At 49.7% G+C, this 17,377-nt stretch overlaps 31 non-coding genes across 31 annotated transcripts; all 31 read right to left on the bottom strand.

Annotated features, from left to right (window-relative positions):
• Window positions 1-79: 79 nt before the first annotated feature.
• On the bottom strand, window positions 80-161 carry Trnas-uga. Its single transcript has one exon. It is a non-coding gene; the product is annotated as a tRNA-Ser (tRNA).
• Window positions 162-863: 702 nt separating this feature from the next.
• Trnas-cga lies at window positions 864-945 on the bottom strand. Its single transcript has one exon. It is a non-coding gene; the product is annotated as a tRNA-Ser (tRNA).
• A 138-nt stretch (window positions 946-1,083) lies between these two features.
• Trnak-uuu lies at window positions 1,084-1,156 on the bottom strand. The gene has a single exon. It is a non-coding gene; the product is annotated as a tRNA-Lys (tRNA).
• A 539-nt stretch (window positions 1,157-1,695) lies between these two features.
• Window positions 1,696-1,768, bottom strand: Trnaf-gaa. Its single transcript has one exon. It is a non-coding gene; the product is annotated as a tRNA-Phe (tRNA).
• Window positions 1,769-2,358: 590 nt separating this feature from the next.
• Trnas-uga lies at window positions 2,359-2,440 on the bottom strand. Its single transcript has one exon. It is a non-coding gene; the product is annotated as a tRNA-Ser (tRNA).
• Window positions 2,441-3,142: 702 nt separating this feature from the next.
• Trnas-cga lies at window positions 3,143-3,224 on the bottom strand. The gene has a single exon. It is a non-coding gene; the product is annotated as a tRNA-Ser (tRNA).
• A 138-nt stretch (window positions 3,225-3,362) lies between these two features.
• Window positions 3,363-3,435, bottom strand: Trnak-uuu. The gene has a single exon. It is a non-coding gene; the product is annotated as a tRNA-Lys (tRNA).
• A 539-nt stretch (window positions 3,436-3,974) lies between these two features.
• Window positions 3,975-4,047, bottom strand: Trnaf-gaa. Its single transcript has one exon. It is a non-coding gene; the product is annotated as a tRNA-Phe (tRNA).
• Window positions 4,048-4,637: 590 nt separating this feature from the next.
• Trnas-uga lies at window positions 4,638-4,719 on the bottom strand. The gene has a single exon. It is a non-coding gene; the product is annotated as a tRNA-Ser (tRNA).
• A 702-nt stretch (window positions 4,720-5,421) lies between these two features.
• On the bottom strand, window positions 5,422-5,503 carry Trnas-cga. The gene has a single exon. It is a non-coding gene; the product is annotated as a tRNA-Ser (tRNA).
• Window positions 5,504-5,641: 138 nt separating this feature from the next.
• On the bottom strand, window positions 5,642-5,714 carry Trnak-uuu. Its single transcript has one exon. It is a non-coding gene; the product is annotated as a tRNA-Lys (tRNA).
• A 539-nt stretch (window positions 5,715-6,253) lies between these two features.
• Trnaf-gaa lies at window positions 6,254-6,326 on the bottom strand. Its single transcript has one exon. It is a non-coding gene; the product is annotated as a tRNA-Phe (tRNA).
• A 590-nt stretch (window positions 6,327-6,916) lies between these two features.
• Window positions 6,917-6,998, bottom strand: Trnas-uga. The gene has a single exon. It is a non-coding gene; the product is annotated as a tRNA-Ser (tRNA).
• Window positions 6,999-7,700: 702 nt separating this feature from the next.
• Trnas-cga lies at window positions 7,701-7,782 on the bottom strand. Its single transcript has one exon. It is a non-coding gene; the product is annotated as a tRNA-Ser (tRNA).
• A 138-nt stretch (window positions 7,783-7,920) lies between these two features.
• Window positions 7,921-7,993, bottom strand: Trnak-uuu. The gene has a single exon. It is a non-coding gene; the product is annotated as a tRNA-Lys (tRNA).
• Window positions 7,994-8,532: 539 nt separating this feature from the next.
• Trnaf-gaa lies at window positions 8,533-8,605 on the bottom strand. Its single transcript has one exon. It is a non-coding gene; the product is annotated as a tRNA-Phe (tRNA).
• A 590-nt stretch (window positions 8,606-9,195) lies between these two features.
• Trnas-uga lies at window positions 9,196-9,277 on the bottom strand. The gene has a single exon. It is a non-coding gene; the product is annotated as a tRNA-Ser (tRNA).
• Window positions 9,278-9,979: 702 nt separating this feature from the next.
• On the bottom strand, window positions 9,980-10,061 carry Trnas-cga. Its single transcript has one exon. It is a non-coding gene; the product is annotated as a tRNA-Ser (tRNA).
• A 138-nt stretch (window positions 10,062-10,199) lies between these two features.
• Trnak-uuu lies at window positions 10,200-10,272 on the bottom strand. Its single transcript has one exon. It is a non-coding gene; the product is annotated as a tRNA-Lys (tRNA).
• A 539-nt stretch (window positions 10,273-10,811) lies between these two features.
• Window positions 10,812-10,884, bottom strand: Trnaf-gaa. The gene has a single exon. It is a non-coding gene; the product is annotated as a tRNA-Phe (tRNA).
• A 590-nt stretch (window positions 10,885-11,474) lies between these two features.
• On the bottom strand, window positions 11,475-11,556 carry Trnas-uga. The gene has a single exon. It is a non-coding gene; the product is annotated as a tRNA-Ser (tRNA).
• Window positions 11,557-12,258: 702 nt separating this feature from the next.
• Window positions 12,259-12,340, bottom strand: Trnas-cga. The gene has a single exon. It is a non-coding gene; the product is annotated as a tRNA-Ser (tRNA).
• A 138-nt stretch (window positions 12,341-12,478) lies between these two features.
• Window positions 12,479-12,551, bottom strand: Trnak-uuu. The gene has a single exon. It is a non-coding gene; the product is annotated as a tRNA-Lys (tRNA).
• Window positions 12,552-13,090: 539 nt separating this feature from the next.
• Window positions 13,091-13,163, bottom strand: Trnaf-gaa. The gene has a single exon. It is a non-coding gene; the product is annotated as a tRNA-Phe (tRNA).
• Window positions 13,164-13,753: 590 nt separating this feature from the next.
• Window positions 13,754-13,835, bottom strand: Trnas-uga. Its single transcript has one exon. It is a non-coding gene; the product is annotated as a tRNA-Ser (tRNA).
• Window positions 13,836-14,537: 702 nt separating this feature from the next.
• Trnas-cga lies at window positions 14,538-14,619 on the bottom strand. Its single transcript has one exon. It is a non-coding gene; the product is annotated as a tRNA-Ser (tRNA).
• A 138-nt stretch (window positions 14,620-14,757) lies between these two features.
• Window positions 14,758-14,830, bottom strand: Trnak-uuu. The gene has a single exon. It is a non-coding gene; the product is annotated as a tRNA-Lys (tRNA).
• Window positions 14,831-15,369: 539 nt separating this feature from the next.
• Window positions 15,370-15,442, bottom strand: Trnaf-gaa. The gene has a single exon. It is a non-coding gene; the product is annotated as a tRNA-Phe (tRNA).
• A 590-nt stretch (window positions 15,443-16,032) lies between these two features.
• Trnas-uga lies at window positions 16,033-16,114 on the bottom strand. Its single transcript has one exon. It is a non-coding gene; the product is annotated as a tRNA-Ser (tRNA).
• Window positions 16,115-16,816: 702 nt separating this feature from the next.
• Trnas-cga lies at window positions 16,817-16,898 on the bottom strand. The gene has a single exon. It is a non-coding gene; the product is annotated as a tRNA-Ser (tRNA).
• A 138-nt stretch (window positions 16,899-17,036) lies between these two features.
• Window positions 17,037-17,109, bottom strand: Trnak-uuu. Its single transcript has one exon. It is a non-coding gene; the product is annotated as a tRNA-Lys (tRNA).
• Between the last annotated feature and the right edge of the window lie 268 nt (window positions 17,110-17,377).

Raw genomic sequence — 17,377 nt, 5'->3', positions numbered from 1 at the left:
CTGGTGACCCACGTGTTTAGTAGTGACGCAACTGCTAGGATGCAGCTGAACGTCCGCCTTTTGAGAGCGAGAAAATTTTCGCAGTCGGCAGGACTCGAACCTACGCTCCCAGAGGGAATCTGATTTCAAGTCAGACGCCTTAACCACTCGGCCACGACTGCCGGTGGCGGAAGCGACTCCCGACAACTGAAACCGCCATCTTTAGAAGCAATCTGATGGCAGAAAACGGCGTGGCCTCACTCTTTTCTGTAGGGTTTCCATTAGCCGTTACGAAAGTGTATTAATTTTCGCCCAGACAGGGACTTGAACCCAGGACCCTTTGGTTGAAAACCTAGCGCTCTACCGACTCAGCTATGCGGGCCCACGCACGAGCATTATCGTACAGCTGCGCGGTGCGCGAGTGATTCGTATGTCGTAATTACTGGCTTATGGCTCCAATGGCGACTTCACCGACTTCCCACTGACGCACCGCTGACGCTAGTTTTCTGTCGTCTTAAAACGATCGACATACCTCCAAGCAGCTGCGAGATCTTAAGAAAAGAAACGCTGCACCACTGCTTTGGCCGCACTCGAGTGATGGAAATTGCGATTCTTAAAAAGAAAATGAAATGTTCGCTCTGTCCATCACTTTCGAGCACATCTGTGAACTCACGATCTCAGCGACGGCTTTCTGCAGTCCCAGCGTCAGTGTCAGTGTGAGGTGAACCGATAGCCACAGTAAGCAGCGGTCGTCGCGAAAACTCAGTATTCTTAAAACGGAAATTTTCGTCTTGTTGAGAATGGCGTCACTGGTTTGCACCCGCATTCGCCCACGCATGTCACATGTGTGCGAAAATGTTTGCTCCTCTGTACGCAAAATCGCACGCAGCCGGTAGGATTCGAACCTACGCTCCCAGAGGGAATCTGATTTCGAGTCAGACGCCTTAACCACTCGGCCACGACTGCCGTTAGCGCGGTGTTCTCCCGACACATGCAACTGCTACCGTTTAAAGCACTGTGGTGTCAGTAAACGGCGTAACTGCATTATTTTCCGTAGCGTTTCCACCGCTACCAGACGAATCGCTACCAAAGTGTTAAAATTTCCGCCTCGACGGGGACTTGAACCCTGGACCCTTAGGTTAAAAGCCTAATGCTCTACCAACTGAGCTATTCGGGCTCAGACGAGGCTGCAAAACCTCCCACAATGCACAACTATACATTGACTCATGTCCTTTACTGTTGTGCAATCGCTGTATGGGGCCGTTACTAATAAAACGTCGCCTACATGCTGTCTACAAACTTATCACGCTAAGCTCGTAACACACTCTCGAAGACTGCTGGCACACGATGTAACAACAAATTGCACTAGTTGTTACGCCTCATACGTCGGAGCAGAGAATTTACGTGTTTTGTCGACACTCACTGGGCAATTGGAAAATTCACAAGCATTTCGAATGCAATGTTTCCCACGCTTTCGCTCATTTCACGGTTCCGTTGAAGACGTTCTTCACCACCTGACACAGAAAAAGGAATGCAGTCGGTAGGATATTTTTAATTCTTTTGCTTCTAGGGGAGTTAGTTGTCTAGTGAGTTCCTCTTATGGCATGCACTAGACAACCAGAACAGCTACAGGAGAGAGTCATTTTTGTTGTCAGCGGTAGTTGCATTATCACAAACGCAGAGTAATTCCATTGGCGTCGCATCAAAACGAATACCTGCCGAAACCCGGGATCGAACCAGGGACCTTTAGATCTTCAGTCTAACGCTCTCCCAACTGAGCTATTTCGGCTGACGTTGAACGTTGCCATTTGCATGTGTTCGTTAACCTCTGCCTCGTTGCCAATTTCACAGTCACCTTCGTCTGATAAGACACAGGGGCGCTGAAAGGCGAGCAGCCGATGCAGTGAAGTTCCACACACATTTCTTCTTCTTCCGTCATCGTAACAAGCAAACATGTCGACTCGATTCGTGTAATATTGACTTCGCTGACGCTAGAAAACCCGTGCTATATCGATGCCAGGGGCAACTCGTGTGCGGAGAACGAGACACAAGAAGGAGTGAGTCTCTCCACCGTATGAGAGGCAGTATCTAGCAGATACACACGGTAAAACATACGACTTGCGTTAGCTCATAAATTGCTACACGTCATCGTCTGCAAGCTAAAATGGACACATCTGCACTGCCCAGTGAGGCGACACTTGTACTAACACCAGGTGGACGGCTGTGAGACGCGGAGATGAGCTGCGGCTTCTGGGCGCGACTGTAACGCTGCGCCCTGGATCAAATAGCACTGCACATTGCTGGTGACCCACGTGTTTAGTAGTGACGCAACTGCTAGGATGCAGCTGAACGTCCGCCTTTTGAGAGCGAGAAAATTTTCGCAGTCGGCAGGACTCGAACCTACGCTCCCAGAGGGAATCTGATTTCAAGTCAGACGCCTTAACCACTCGGCCACGACTGCCGGTGGCGGAAGCGACTCCCGACAACTGAAACCGCCATCTTTAGAAGCAATCTGATGGCAGAAAACGGCGTGGCCTCACTCTTTTCTGTAGGGTTTCCATTAGCCGTTACGAAAGTGTATTAATTTTCGCCCAGACAGGGACTTGAACCCAGGACCCTTTGGTTGAAAACCTAGCGCTCTACCGACTCAGCTATGCGGGCCCACGCACGAGCATTATCGTACAGCTGCGCGGTGCGCGAGTGATTCGTATGTCGTAATTACTGGCTTATGGCTCCAATGGCGACTTCACCGACTTCCCACTGACGCACCGCTGACGCTAGTTTTCTGTCGTCTTAAAACGATCGACATACCTCCAAGCAGCTGCGAGATCTTAAGAAAAGAAACGCTGCACCACTGCTTTGGCCGCACTCGAGTGATGGAAATTGCGATTCTTAAAAAGAAAATGAAATGTTCGCTCTGTCCATCACTTTCGAGCACATCTGTGAACTCACGATCTCAGCGACGGCTTTCTGCAGTCCCAGCGTCAGTGTCAGTGTGAGGTGAACCGATAGCCACAGTAAGCAGCGGTCGTCGCGAAAACTCAGTATTCTTAAAACGGAAATTTTCGTCTTGTTGAGAATGGCGTCACTGGTTTGCACCCGCATTCGCCCACGCATGTCACATGTGTGCGAAAATGTTTGCTCCTCTGTACGCAAAATCGCACGCAGCCGGTAGGATTCGAACCTACGCTCCCAGAGGGAATCTGATTTCGAGTCAGACGCCTTAACCACTCGGCCACGACTGCCGTTAGCGCGGTGTTCTCCCGACACATGCAACTGCTACCGTTTAAAGCACTGTGGTGTCAGTAAACGGCGTAACTGCATTATTTTCCGTAGCGTTTCCACCGCTACCAGACGAATCGCTACCAAAGTGTTAAAATTTCCGCCTCGACGGGGACTTGAACCCTGGACCCTTAGGTTAAAAGCCTAATGCTCTACCAACTGAGCTATTCGGGCTCAGACGAGGCTGCAAAACCTCCCACAATGCACAACTATACATTGACTCATGTCCTTTACTGTTGTGCAATCGCTGTATGGGGCCGTTACTAATAAAACGTCGCCTACATGCTGTCTACAAACTTATCACGCTAAGCTCGTAACACACTCTCGAAGACTGCTGGCACACGATGTAACAACAAATTGCACTAGTTGTTACGCCTCATACGTCGGAGCAGAGAATTTACGTGTTTTGTCGACACTCACTGGGCAATTGGAAAATTCACAAGCATTTCGAATGCAATGTTTCCCACGCTTTCGCTCATTTCACGGTTCCGTTGAAGACGTTCTTCACCACCTGACACAGAAAAAGGAATGCAGTCGGTAGGATATTTTTAATTCTTTTGCTTCTAGGGGAGTTAGTTGTCTAGTGAGTTCCTCTTATGGCATGCACTAGACAACCAGAACAGCTACAGGAGAGAGTCATTTTTGTTGTCAGCGGTAGTTGCATTATCACAAACGCAGAGTAATTCCATTGGCGTCGCATCAAAACGAATACCTGCCGAAACCCGGGATCGAACCAGGGACCTTTAGATCTTCAGTCTAACGCTCTCCCAACTGAGCTATTTCGGCTGACGTTGAACGTTGCCATTTGCATGTGTTCGTTAACCTCTGCCTCGTTGCCAATTTCACAGTCACCTTCGTCTGATAAGACACAGGGGCGCTGAAAGGCGAGCAGCCGATGCAGTGAAGTTCCACACACATTTCTTCTTCTTCCGTCATCGTAACAAGCAAACATGTCGACTCGATTCGTGTAATATTGACTTCGCTGACGCTAGAAAACCCGTGCTATATCGATGCCAGGGGCAACTCGTGTGCGGAGAACGAGACACAAGAAGGAGTGAGTCTCTCCACCGTATGAGAGGCAGTATCTAGCAGATACACACGGTAAAACATACGACTTGCGTTAGCTCATAAATTGCTACACGTCATCGTCTGCAAGCTAAAATGGACACATCTGCACTGCCCAGTGAGGCGACACTTGTACTAACACCAGGTGGACGGCTGTGAGACGCGGAGATGAGCTGCGGCTTCTGGGCGCGACTGTAACGCTGCGCCCTGGATCAAATAGCACTGCACATTGCTGGTGACCCACGTGTTTAGTAGTGACGCAACTGCTAGGATGCAGCTGAACGTCCGCCTTTTGAGAGCGAGAAAATTTTCGCAGTCGGCAGGACTCGAACCTACGCTCCCAGAGGGAATCTGATTTCAAGTCAGACGCCTTAACCACTCGGCCACGACTGCCGGTGGCGGAAGCGACTCCCGACAACTGAAACCGCCATCTTTAGAAGCAATCTGATGGCAGAAAACGGCGTGGCCTCACTCTTTTCTGTAGGGTTTCCATTAGCCGTTACGAAAGTGTATTAATTTTCGCCCAGACAGGGACTTGAACCCAGGACCCTTTGGTTGAAAACCTAGCGCTCTACCGACTCAGCTATGCGGGCCCACGCACGAGCATTATCGTACAGCTGCGCGGTGCGCGAGTGATTCGTATGTCGTAATTACTGGCTTATGGCTCCAATGGCGACTTCACCGACTTCCCACTGACGCACCGCTGACGCTAGTTTTCTGTCGTCTTAAAACGATCGACATACCTCCAAGCAGCTGCGAGATCTTAAGAAAAGAAACGCTGCACCACTGCTTTGGCCGCACTCGAGTGATGGAAATTGCGATTCTTAAAAAGAAAATGAAATGTTCGCTCTGTCCATCACTTTCGAGCACATCTGTGAACTCACGATCTCAGCGACGGCTTTCTGCAGTCCCAGCGTCAGTGTCAGTGTGAGGTGAACCGATAGCCACAGTAAGCAGCGGTCGTCGCGAAAACTCAGTATTCTTAAAACGGAAATTTTCGTCTTGTTGAGAATGGCGTCACTGGTTTGCACCCGCATTCGCCCACGCATGTCACATGTGTGCGAAAATGTTTGCTCCTCTGTACGCAAAATCGCACGCAGCCGGTAGGATTCGAACCTACGCTCCCAGAGGGAATCTGATTTCGAGTCAGACGCCTTAACCACTCGGCCACGACTGCCGTTAGCGCGGTGTTCTCCCGACACATGCAACTGCTACCGTTTAAAGCACTGTGGTGTCAGTAAACGGCGTAACTGCATTATTTTCCGTAGCGTTTCCACCGCTACCAGACGAATCGCTACCAAAGTGTTAAAATTTCCGCCTCGACGGGGACTTGAACCCTGGACCCTTAGGTTAAAAGCCTAATGCTCTACCAACTGAGCTATTCGGGCTCAGACGAGGCTGCAAAACCTCCCACAATGCACAACTATACATTGACTCATGTCCTTTACTGTTGTGCAATCGCTGTATGGGGCCGTTACTAATAAAACGTCGCCTACATGCTGTCTACAAACTTATCACGCTAAGCTCGTAACACACTCTCGAAGACTGCTGGCACACGATGTAACAACAAATTGCACTAGTTGTTACGCCTCATACGTCGGAGCAGAGAATTTACGTGTTTTGTCGACACTCACTGGGCAATTGGAAAATTCACAAGCATTTCGAATGCAATGTTTCCCACGCTTTCGCTCATTTCACGGTTCCGTTGAAGACGTTCTTCACCACCTGACACAGAAAAAGGAATGCAGTCGGTAGGATATTTTTAATTCTTTTGCTTCTAGGGGAGTTAGTTGTCTAGTGAGTTCCTCTTATGGCATGCACTAGACAACCAGAACAGCTACAGGAGAGAGTCATTTTTGTTGTCAGCGGTAGTTGCATTATCACAAACGCAGAGTAATTCCATTGGCGTCGCATCAAAACGAATACCTGCCGAAACCCGGGATCGAACCAGGGACCTTTAGATCTTCAGTCTAACGCTCTCCCAACTGAGCTATTTCGGCTGACGTTGAACGTTGCCATTTGCATGTGTTCGTTAACCTCTGCCTCGTTGCCAATTTCACAGTCACCTTCGTCTGATAAGACACAGGGGCGCTGAAAGGCGAGCAGCCGATGCAGTGAAGTTCCACACACATTTCTTCTTCTTCCGTCATCGTAACAAGCAAACATGTCGACTCGATTCGTGTAATATTGACTTCGCTGACGCTAGAAAACCCGTGCTATATCGATGCCAGGGGCAACTCGTGTGCGGAGAACGAGACACAAGAAGGAGTGAGTCTCTCCACCGTATGAGAGGCAGTATCTAGCAGATACACACGGTAAAACATACGACTTGCGTTAGCTCATAAATTGCTACACGTCATCGTCTGCAAGCTAAAATGGACACATCTGCACTGCCCAGTGAGGCGACACTTGTACTAACACCAGGTGGACGGCTGTGAGACGCGGAGATGAGCTGCGGCTTCTGGGCGCGACTGTAACGCTGCGCCCTGGATCAAATAGCACTGCACATTGCTGGTGACCCACGTGTTTAGTAGTGACGCAACTGCTAGGATGCAGCTGAACGTCCGCCTTTTGAGAGCGAGAAAATTTTCGCAGTCGGCAGGACTCGAACCTACGCTCCCAGAGGGAATCTGATTTCAAGTCAGACGCCTTAACCACTCGGCCACGACTGCCGGTGGCGGAAGCGACTCCCGACAACTGAAACCGCCATCTTTAGAAGCAATCTGATGGCAGAAAACGGCGTGGCCTCACTCTTTTCTGTAGGGTTTCCATTAGCCGTTACGAAAGTGTATTAATTTTCGCCCAGACAGGGACTTGAACCCAGGACCCTTTGGTTGAAAACCTAGCGCTCTACCGACTCAGCTATGCGGGCCCACGCACGAGCATTATCGTACAGCTGCGCGGTGCGCGAGTGATTCGTATGTCGTAATTACTGGCTTATGGCTCCAATGGCGACTTCACCGACTTCCCACTGACGCACCGCTGACGCTAGTTTTCTGTCGTCTTAAAACGATCGACATACCTCCAAGCAGCTGCGAGATCTTAAGAAAAGAAACGCTGCACCACTGCTTTGGCCGCACTCGAGTGATGGAAATTGCGATTCTTAAAAAGAAAATGAAATGTTCGCTCTGTCCATCACTTTCGAGCACATCTGTGAACTCACGATCTCAGCGACGGCTTTCTGCAGTCCCAGCGTCAGTGTCAGTGTGAGGTGAACCGATAGCCACAGTAAGCAGCGGTCGTCGCGAAAACTCAGTATTCTTAAAACGGAAATTTTCGTCTTGTTGAGAATGGCGTCACTGGTTTGCACCCGCATTCGCCCACGCATGTCACATGTGTGCGAAAATGTTTGCTCCTCTGTACGCAAAATCGCACGCAGCCGGTAGGATTCGAACCTACGCTCCCAGAGGGAATCTGATTTCGAGTCAGACGCCTTAACCACTCGGCCACGACTGCCGTTAGCGCGGTGTTCTCCCGACACATGTAACTGCTACCGTTTAAAGCACTGTGGTGTCAGTAAACGGCGTAACTGCATTATTTTCCGTAGCGTTTCCACCGCTACCAGACGAATCGCTACCAAAGTGTTAAAATTTCCGCCTCGACGGGGACTTGAACCCTGGACCCTTAGGTTAAAAGCCTAATGCTCTACCAACTGAGCTATTCGGGCTCAGACGAGGCTGCAAAACCTCCCACAATGCACAACTATACATTGACTCATGTCCTTTACTGTTGTGCAATCGCTGTATGGGGCCGTTACTAATAAAACGTCGCCTACATGCTGTCTACAAACTTATCACGCTAAGCTCGTAACACACTCTCGAAGACTGCTGGCACACGATGTAACAACAAATTGCACTAGTTGTTACGCCTCATACGTCGGAGCAGAGAATTTACGTGTTTTGTCGACACTCACTGGGCAATTGGAAAATTCACAAGCATTTCGAATGCAATGTTTCCCACGCTTTCGCTCATTTCACGGTTCCGTTGAAGACGTTCTTCACCACCTGACACAGAAAAAGGAATGCAGTCGGTAGGATATTTTTAATTCTTTTGCTTCTAGGGGAGTTAGTTGTCTAGTGAGTTCCTCTTATGGCATGCACTAGACAACCAGAACAGCTACAGGAGAGAGTCATTTTTGTTGTCAGCGGTAGTTGCATTATCACAAACGCAGAGTAATTCCATTGGCGTCGCATCAAAACGAATACCTGCCGAAACCCGGGATCGAACCAGGGACCTTTAGATCTTCAGTCTAACGCTCTCCCAACTGAGCTATTTCGGCTGACGTTGAACGTTGCCATTTGCATGTGTTCGTTAACCTCTGCCTCGTTGCCAATTTCACAGTCACCTTCGTCTGATAAGACACAGGGGCGCTGAAAGGCGAGCAGCCGATGCAGTGAAGTTCCACACACATTTCTTCTTCTTCCGTCATCGTAACAAGCAAACATGTCGACTCGATTCGTGTAATATTGACTTCGCTGACGCTAGAAAACCCGTGCTATATCGATGCCAGGGGCAACTCGTGTGCGGAGAACGAGACACAAGAAGGAGTGAGTCTCTCCACCGTATGAGAGGCAGTATCTAGCAGATACACACGGTAAAACATACGACTTGCGTTAGCTCATAAATTGCTACACGTCATCGTCTGCAAGCTAAAATGGACACATCTGCACTGCCCAGTGAGGCGACACTTGTACTAACACCAGGTGGACGGCTGTGAGACGCGGAGATGAGCTGCGGCTTCTGGGCGCGACTGTAACGCTGCGCCCTGGATCAAATAGCACTGCACATTGCTGGTGACCCACGTGTTTAGTAGTGACGCAACTGCTAGGATGCAGCTGAACGTCCGCCTTTTGAGAGCGAGAAAATTTTCGCAGTCGGCAGGACTCGAACCTACGCTCCCAGAGGGAATCTGATTTCAAGTCAGACGCCTTAACCACTCGGCCACGACTGCCGGTGGCGGAAGCGACTCCCGACAACTGAAACCGCCATCTTTAGAAGCAATCTGATGGCAGAAAACGGCGTGGCCTCACTCTTTTCTGTAGGGTTTCCATTAGCCGTTACGAAAGTGTATTAATTTTCGCCCAGACAGGGACTTGAACCCAGGACCCTTTGGTTGAAAACCTAGCGCTCTACCGACTCAGCTATGCGGGCCCACGCACGAGCATTATCGTACAGCTGCGCGGTGCGCGAGTGATTCGTATGTCGTAATTACTGGCTTATGGCTCCAATGGCGACTTCACCGACTTCCCACTGACGCACCGCTGACGCTAGTTTTCTGTCGTCTTAAAACGATCGACATACCTCCAAGCAGCTGCGAGATCTTAAGAAAAGAAACGCTGCACCACTGCTTTGGCCGCACTCGAGTGATGGAAATTGCGATTCTTAAAAAGAAAATGAAATGTTCGCTCTGTCCATCACTTTCGAGCACATCTGTGAACTCACGATCTCAGCGACGGCTTTCTGCAGTCCCAGCGTCAGTGTCAGTGTGAGGTGAACCGATAGCCACAGTAAGCAGCGGTCGTCGCGAAAACTCAGTATTCTTAAAACGGAAATTTTCGTCTTGTTGAGAATGGCGTCACTGGTTTGCACCCGCATTCGCCCACGCATGTCACATGTGTGCGAAAATGTTTGCTCCTCTGTACGCAAAATCGCACGCAGCCGGTAGGATTCGAACCTACGCTCCCAGAGGGAATCTGATTTCGAGTCAGACGCCTTAACCACTCGGCCACGACTGCCGTTAGTGCGGTGTTCTCCCGACACATGCAACTGCTACCGTTTAAAGCACTGTGGTGTCAGTAAACGGCGTAACTGCATTATTTTCCGTAGCGTTTCCACCGCTACCAGACGAATCGCTACCAAAGTGTTAAAATTTCCGCCTCGACGGGGACTTGAACCCTGGACCCTTAGGTTAAAAGCCTAATGCTCTACCAACTGAGCTATTCGGGCTCAGACGAGGCTGCAAAACCTCCCACAATGCACAACCATACATTGACTCATGTCCTTTACTGTTGTGCAATCGCTGTATGGGGCCGTTACTAATAAAACGTCGCCTACATGCTGTCTACAAACTTATCACGCTAAGCTCGTAACACACTCTCGAAGACTGCTGGCACACGATGTAACAACAAATTGCACTAGTTGTTACGCCTCATACGTCGGAGCAGAGAATTTACGTGTTTTGTCGACACTCACTGGGCAATTGGAAAATTCACAAGCATTTCGAATGCAATGTTTCCCACGCTTTCGCTCATTTCACGGTTCCGTTGAAGACGTTCTTCACCACCTGACACAGAAAAAGGAATGCAGTCGGTAGGATATTTTTAATTCTTTTGCTTCTAGGGGAGTTAGTTGTCTAGTGAGTTCCTCTTATGGCATGCACTAGACAACCAGAACAGCTACAGGAGAGAGTCATTTTTGTTGTCAGCGGTAGTTGCATTATCACAAACGCAGAGTAATTCCATTGGCGTCGCATCAAAACGAATACCTGCCGAAACCCGGGATCGAACCAGGGACCTTTAGATCTTCAGTCTAACGCTCTCCCAACTGAGCTATTTCGGCTGACGTTGAACGTTGCCATTTGCATGTGTTCGTTAACCTCTGCCTCGTTGCCAATTTCACAGTCACCTTCGTCTGATAAGACACAGGGGCGCTGAAAGGCGAGCAGCCGATGCAGTGAAGTTCCACACACATTTCTTCTTCTTCCGTCATCGTAACAAGCAAACATGTCGACTCGATTCGTGTAATATTGACTTCGCTGACGCTAGAAAACCCGTGCTATATCGATGCCAGGGGCAACTCGTGTGCGGAGAACGAGACACAAGAAGGAGTGAGTCTCTCCACCGTATGAGAGGCAGTATCTAGCAGATACACACGGTAAAACATACGACTTGCGTTAGCTCATAAATTGCTACACGTCATCGTCTGCAAGCTAAAATGGACACATCTGCACTGCCCAGTGAGGCGACACTTGTACTAACACCAGGTGGACGGCTGTGAGACGCGGAGATGAGCTGCGGCTTCTGGGCGCGACTGTAACGCTGCGCCCTGGATCAAATAGCACTGCACATTGCTGGTGACCCACGTGTTTAGTAGTGACGCAACTGCTAGGATGCAGCTGAACGTCCGCCTTTTGAGAGCGAGAAAATTTTCGCAGTCGGCAGGACTCGAACCTACGCTCCCAGAGGGAATCTGATTTCAAGTCAGACGCCTTAACCACTCGGCCACGACTGCCGGTGGCGGAAGCGACTCCCGACAACTGAAACCGCCATCTTTAGAAGCAATCTGATGGCAGAAAACGGCGTGGCCTCACTCTTTTCTGTAGGGTTTCCATTAGCCGTTACGAAAGTGTATTAATTTTCGCCCAGACAGGGACTTGAACCCAGGACCCTTTGGTTGAAAACCTAGCGCTCTACCGACACAGCTATGCGGGCCCACGCACGAGCATTATCGTACAGCTGCGCGGTGCGCGAGTGATTCGTATGTCGTAATTACTGGCTTATGGCTCCAATGGCGACTTCACCGACTTCCCACTGACGCACCGCTGACGCTAGTTTTCTGTCGTCTTAAAACGATCGACATACCTCCAAGCAGCTGCGAGATCTTAAGAAAAGAAACGCTGCACCACTGCTTTGGCCGCACTCGAGTGATGGAAATTGCGATTCTTAAAAAGAAAATGAAATGTTCGCTCTGTCCATCACTTTCGAGCACATCTGTGAACTCACGATCTCAGCGACGGCTTTCTGCAGTCCCAGCGTCAGTGTCAGTGTGAGGTGAACCGATAGCCACAGTAAGCAGCGGTCGTCGCGAAAACTCAGTATTCTTAAAACGGAAATTTTCGTCTTGTTGAGAATGGCGTCACTGGTTTGCACCCGCATTCGCCCACGCATGTCACATGTGTGCGAAAATGTTTGCTCCTCTGTACGCAAAATCGCACGCAGCCGGTAGGATTCGAACCTACGCTCCCAGAGGGAATCTGATTTCGAGTCAGACGCCTTAACCACTCGGCCACGACTGCCGTTAGCGCGGTGTTCTCCCGACACATGCAACTGCTACCGTTTAAAGCACTGTGGTGTCAGTAAACGGCGTAACTGCATTATTTTCCGTAGCGTTTCCACCGCTACCAGACGAATCGCTACCAAAGTGTTAAAATTTCCGCCTCGACGGGGACTTGAACCCTGGACCCTTAGGTTAAAAGCCTAATGCTCTACCAACTGAGCTATTCGGGCTCAGACGAGGCTGCAAAACCTCCCACAATGCACAACTATACATTGACTCATGTCCTTTACTGTTGTGCAATCGCTGTATGGGGCCGTTACTAATAAAACGTCGCCTACATGCTGTCTACAAACTTATCACGCTAAGCTCGTAACACACTCTCGAAGACTGCTGGCACACGATGTAACAACAAATTGCACTAGTTGTTACGCCTCATACGTCGGAGCAGAGAATTTACGTGTTTTGTCGACACTCACTGGGCAATTGGAAAATTCACAAGCATTTCGAATGCAATGTTTCCCACGCTTTCGCTCATTTCACGGTTCCGTTGAAGACGTTCTTCACCACCTGACACAGAAAAAGGAATGCAGTCGGTAGGATATTTTTAATTCTTTTGCTTCTAGGGGAGTTAGTTGTCTAGTGAGTTCCTCTTATGGCATGCACTAGACAACCAGAACAGCTACAGGAGAGAGTCATTTTTGTTGTCAGCGGTAGTTGCATTATCACAAACGCAGAGTAATTCCATTGGCGTCGCATCAAAACGAATACCTGCCGAAACCCGGGATCGAACCAGGGACCTTTAGATCTTCAGTCTAACGCTCTCCCAACTGAGCTATTTCGGCTGACGTTGAACGTTGCCATTTGCATGTGTTCGTTAACCTCTGCCTCGTTGCCAATTTCACAGTCACCTTCGTCTGATAAGACACAGGGGCGCTGAAAGGCGAGCAGCCGATGCAGTGAAGTTCCACACACATTTCTTCTTCTTCCGTCATCGTAACAAGCAAACATGTCGACTCGATTCGTGTAATATTGACTTCGCTGACGCTAGAAAACCCGTGCTATATCGATGCCAGGGGCAACTCGTGTGCGGAGAACGAGACACAAGAAGGAGTGAGTCTCTCCACCGTATGAGAGGCAGTATCTAGCAGATACACACGGTAAAACATACGACTTGCGTTAGCTCATAAATTGCTACACGTCATCGTCTGCAAGCTAAAATGGACACATCTGCACTGCCCAGTGAGGCGACACTTGTACTAACACCAGGTGGACGGCTGTGAGACGCGGAGATGAGCTGCGGCTTCTGGGCGCGACTGTAACGCTGCGCCCTGGATCAAATAGCACTGCACATTGCTGGTGACCCACGTGTTTAGTAGTGACGCAACTGCTAGGATGCAGCTGAACGTCCGCCTTTTGAGAGCGAGAAAATTTTCGCAGTCGGCAGGACTCGAACCTACGCTCCCAGAGGGAATCTGATTTCAAGTCAGACGCCTTAACCACTCGGCCACGACTGCCGGTGGCGGAAGCGACTCCCGACAACTGAAACCGCCATCTTTAGAAGCAATCTGATGGCAGAAAACGGCGTGGCCTCACTCTTTTCTGTAGGGTTTCCATTAGCCGTTACGAAAGTGTATTAATTTTCGCCCAGACAGGGACTTGAACCCAGGACCCTTTGGTTGAAAACCTAGCGCTCTACCAACTCAGCTATGCGGGCCCACGCACGAGCATTATCGTACAGCTGCGCGGTGCGCGAGTGATTCGTGTGTCGTAATTACTGGCTTATGGCTCCAATGGCGACTTCACCGACTTCCCACTGACGCACCGCTGACGCTAGTTTTCTGTCGTCTTAAAACGATCGACATACCTCCAAGCAGCTGCGAGATCTTAAGAAAAGAAACGCTGCACCACTGCTTTGGCCGCACTCGAGTGATGGAAATTGCGATTCTTAAAAAGAAAATGAAATGTTCGCTCTGTCCATCACTTTCGAGCACATCTGTGAACTCACGATCTCAGCGACGGCTTTCTGCAGTCCCAGCGTCAGTGTCAGTGTGAGGTGAACCGATAGCCACAGTAAGCAGCGGTCGTCGCGAAAACTCAGTATTCTTAAAACGGAAATTTTCGTCTTGTTGAGAATGGCGTCACTGGTTTGCACCCGCATTCGCCCACGCATGTCACATGTGTGCGAAAATGTTTGCTCCTCTGTACGCAAAATCGCACGCAGCCGGTAGGATTCGAACCTACGCTCCCAGAGGGAATCTGATTTCGAGTCAGACGCCTTAACCACTCGGCCACGACTGCCGTTAGCGCGGTGTTCTCCCGACACATGTAACTGCTACCGTTTAAAGCACTGTGGTGTCAGTAAACGGCGTAACTGCATTATTTTCCGTAGCGTTTCCACCGCTACCAGACGAATCGCTACCAAAGTGTTAAAATTTCCGCCTCGACGGGGACTTGAACCCTGGACCCTTAGGTTAAAAGCCTAATGCTCTACCAACTGAGCTATTCGGGCTCAGACGAGGCTGCAAAACCTCCCACAATGCACAACTATACATTGACTCATGTCCTTTACTGTTGTGCAATCGCTGTATGGGGCCGTTACTAATAAAACGTCGCCTACATGCTGTCTACAAACTTATCACGCTAAGCTCGTAACACACTCTCGAAGACTGCTGGCACACGATGTAACAACAAATTGCACTAGTTGTTACGCCTCATACGTCGGAGCAGAGAATTTACGTGTTTTGTCGACACTCACTGGGCAATTGGAAAATTCACAAGCATTTCGAATGCAATGTTTCCCACGCTTTCGCTCATTTCACGGTTCCGTTGAAGACGTTCTTCACCACCTGACACAGAAAAAGGAATGCAGTCGGTAGGATATTTTTAATTCTTTTGCTTCTAGGGGAGTTAGTTGTCTAGTGAGTTCCTCTTATGGCATGCACTAGACAACCAGAACAGCTACAGGAGAGAGTCATTTTTGTTGTCAGCGGTAGTTGCATTATCACAAACGCAGAGTAATTCCATTGGCGTCGCATCAAAACGAATACCTGCCGAAACCCGGGATCGAACCAGGGACCTTTAGATCTTCAGTCTAACGCTCTCCCAACTGAGCTATTTCGGCTGACGTTGAACGTTGCCATTTGCATGTGTTCGTTAACCTCTGCCTCGTTGCCAATTTCACAGTCACCTTCGTCTGATAAGACACAGGGGCGCTGAAAGGCGAGCAGCCGATGCAGTGAAGTTCCACACACATTTCTTCTTCTTCCGTCATCGTAACAAGCAAACATGTCGACTCGATTCGTGTAATATTGACTTCGCTGACGCTAGAAAACCCGTGCTATATCGATGCCAGGGGCAACTCGTGTGCGGAGAACGAGACACAAGAAGGAGTGAGTCTCTCCACCGTATGAGAGGCAGTATCTAGCAGATACACACGGTAAAACATACGACTTGCGTTAGCTCATAAATTGCTACACGTCATCGTCTGCAAGCTAAAATGGACACATCTGCACTGCCCAGTGAGGCGACACTTGTACTAACACCAGGTGGACGGCTGTGAGACGCGGAGATGAGCTGCGGCTTCTGGGCGCGACTGTAACGCTGCGCCCTGGATCAAATAGCACTGCACATTGCTGGTGACCCACGTGTTTAGTAGTGACGCAACTGCTAGGATGCAGCTGAACGTCCGCCTTTTGAGAGCGAGAAAATTTTCGCAGTCGGCAGGACTCGAACCTACGCTCCCAGAGGGAATCTGATTTCAAGTCAGACGCCTTAACCACTCGGCCACGACTGCCGGTGGCGGAAGCGACTCCCGACAACTGAAACCGCCATCTTTAGAAGCAATCTGATGGCAGAAAACGGCGTGGCCTCACTCTTTTCTGTAGGGTTTCCATTAGCCGTTACGAAAGTGTATTAATTTTCGCCCAGACAGGGACTTGAACCCAGGACCCTTTGGTTGAAAACCTAGCGCTCTACCGACTCAGCTATGCGGGCCCACGCACGAGCATTATCGTACAGCTGCGCGGTGCGCGAGTGATTCGTATGTCGTAATTACTGGCTTATGGCTCCAATGGCGACTTCACCGACTTCCCACTGACGCACCGCTGACGCTAGTTTTCTGTCGTCTTAAAACGATCGACATACCTCCAAGCAGCTGCGAGATCTTAAGAAAAGAAACGCTGCACCACTGCTTTGGCCGCACTCGAGTGATGGAAATTGCGATTCTTAAAAAGAAAATGAAATGTTCGCTCTGTCCATCACTTTCGAGCACATCTGTGAACTCACGATCTCAGCGACGGCTTTCTGCAGTCCCAGCGTCAGTGTCAGTGTGAGGTGAACCGATAGCCACAGTAAGCAGCGGTCGTCGCGAAAACTCAGTATTCTTAAAACGGAAATTTTCGTCTTGTTGAGAATGGCGTCACTGGTTTGCACCCGCATTCGCCCACGCATGTCACATGTGTGCGAAAATGTTTGCTCCTCTGTACGCAAAATCGCACGCAGCCGGTAGGATTCGAACCTACGCTCCCAGAGGGAATCTGATTTCGAGTCAGACGCCTTAACCACTCGGCCACGACTGCCGTTAGTGCGGTGTTCTCCCGACACATGCAACTGCTACCGTTTAAAGCACTGTGGTGTCAGTAAACGGCGTAACTGCATTATTTTCCGTAGCGTTTCCACCGCTACCAGACGAATCGCTACCAAAGTGTTAAAATTTCCGCCTCGACGGGGACTTGAACCCTGGACCCTTAGGTTAAAAGCCTAATGCTCTACCAACTGAGCTATTCGGGCTCAGACGAGGCTGCAAAACCTCCCACAATGCACAACCATACATTGACTCATGTCCTTTACTGTTGTGCAATCGCTGTATGGGGCCGTTACTAATAAAACGTCGCCTACATGCTGTCTACAAACTTATCACGCTAAGCTCGTAACACACTCTCGAAGACTGCTGGCACACGATGTAACAACAAATTGCACTAGTTGTTACGCCTCATACGTCGGAGCAGAGAATTTACGTGTTTTGTCGACACTCACTGGGCAATTGGAAAATTCACAA

This window comes from Schistocerca americana, unplaced genomic scaffold, assembly GCF_021461395.2.
Source record: "Schistocerca americana isolate TAMUIC-IGC-003095 unplaced genomic scaffold, iqSchAmer2.1 HiC_scaffold_267, whole genome shotgun sequence".
Lineage (NCBI taxonomy): Eukaryota > Metazoa > Arthropoda > Insecta > Orthoptera > Acrididae > Schistocerca > Schistocerca americana.
The sequence above is the reverse complement of the archived record's forward strand: the minus strand, read 5'-3'. Positions and strand labels throughout refer to the sequence as shown.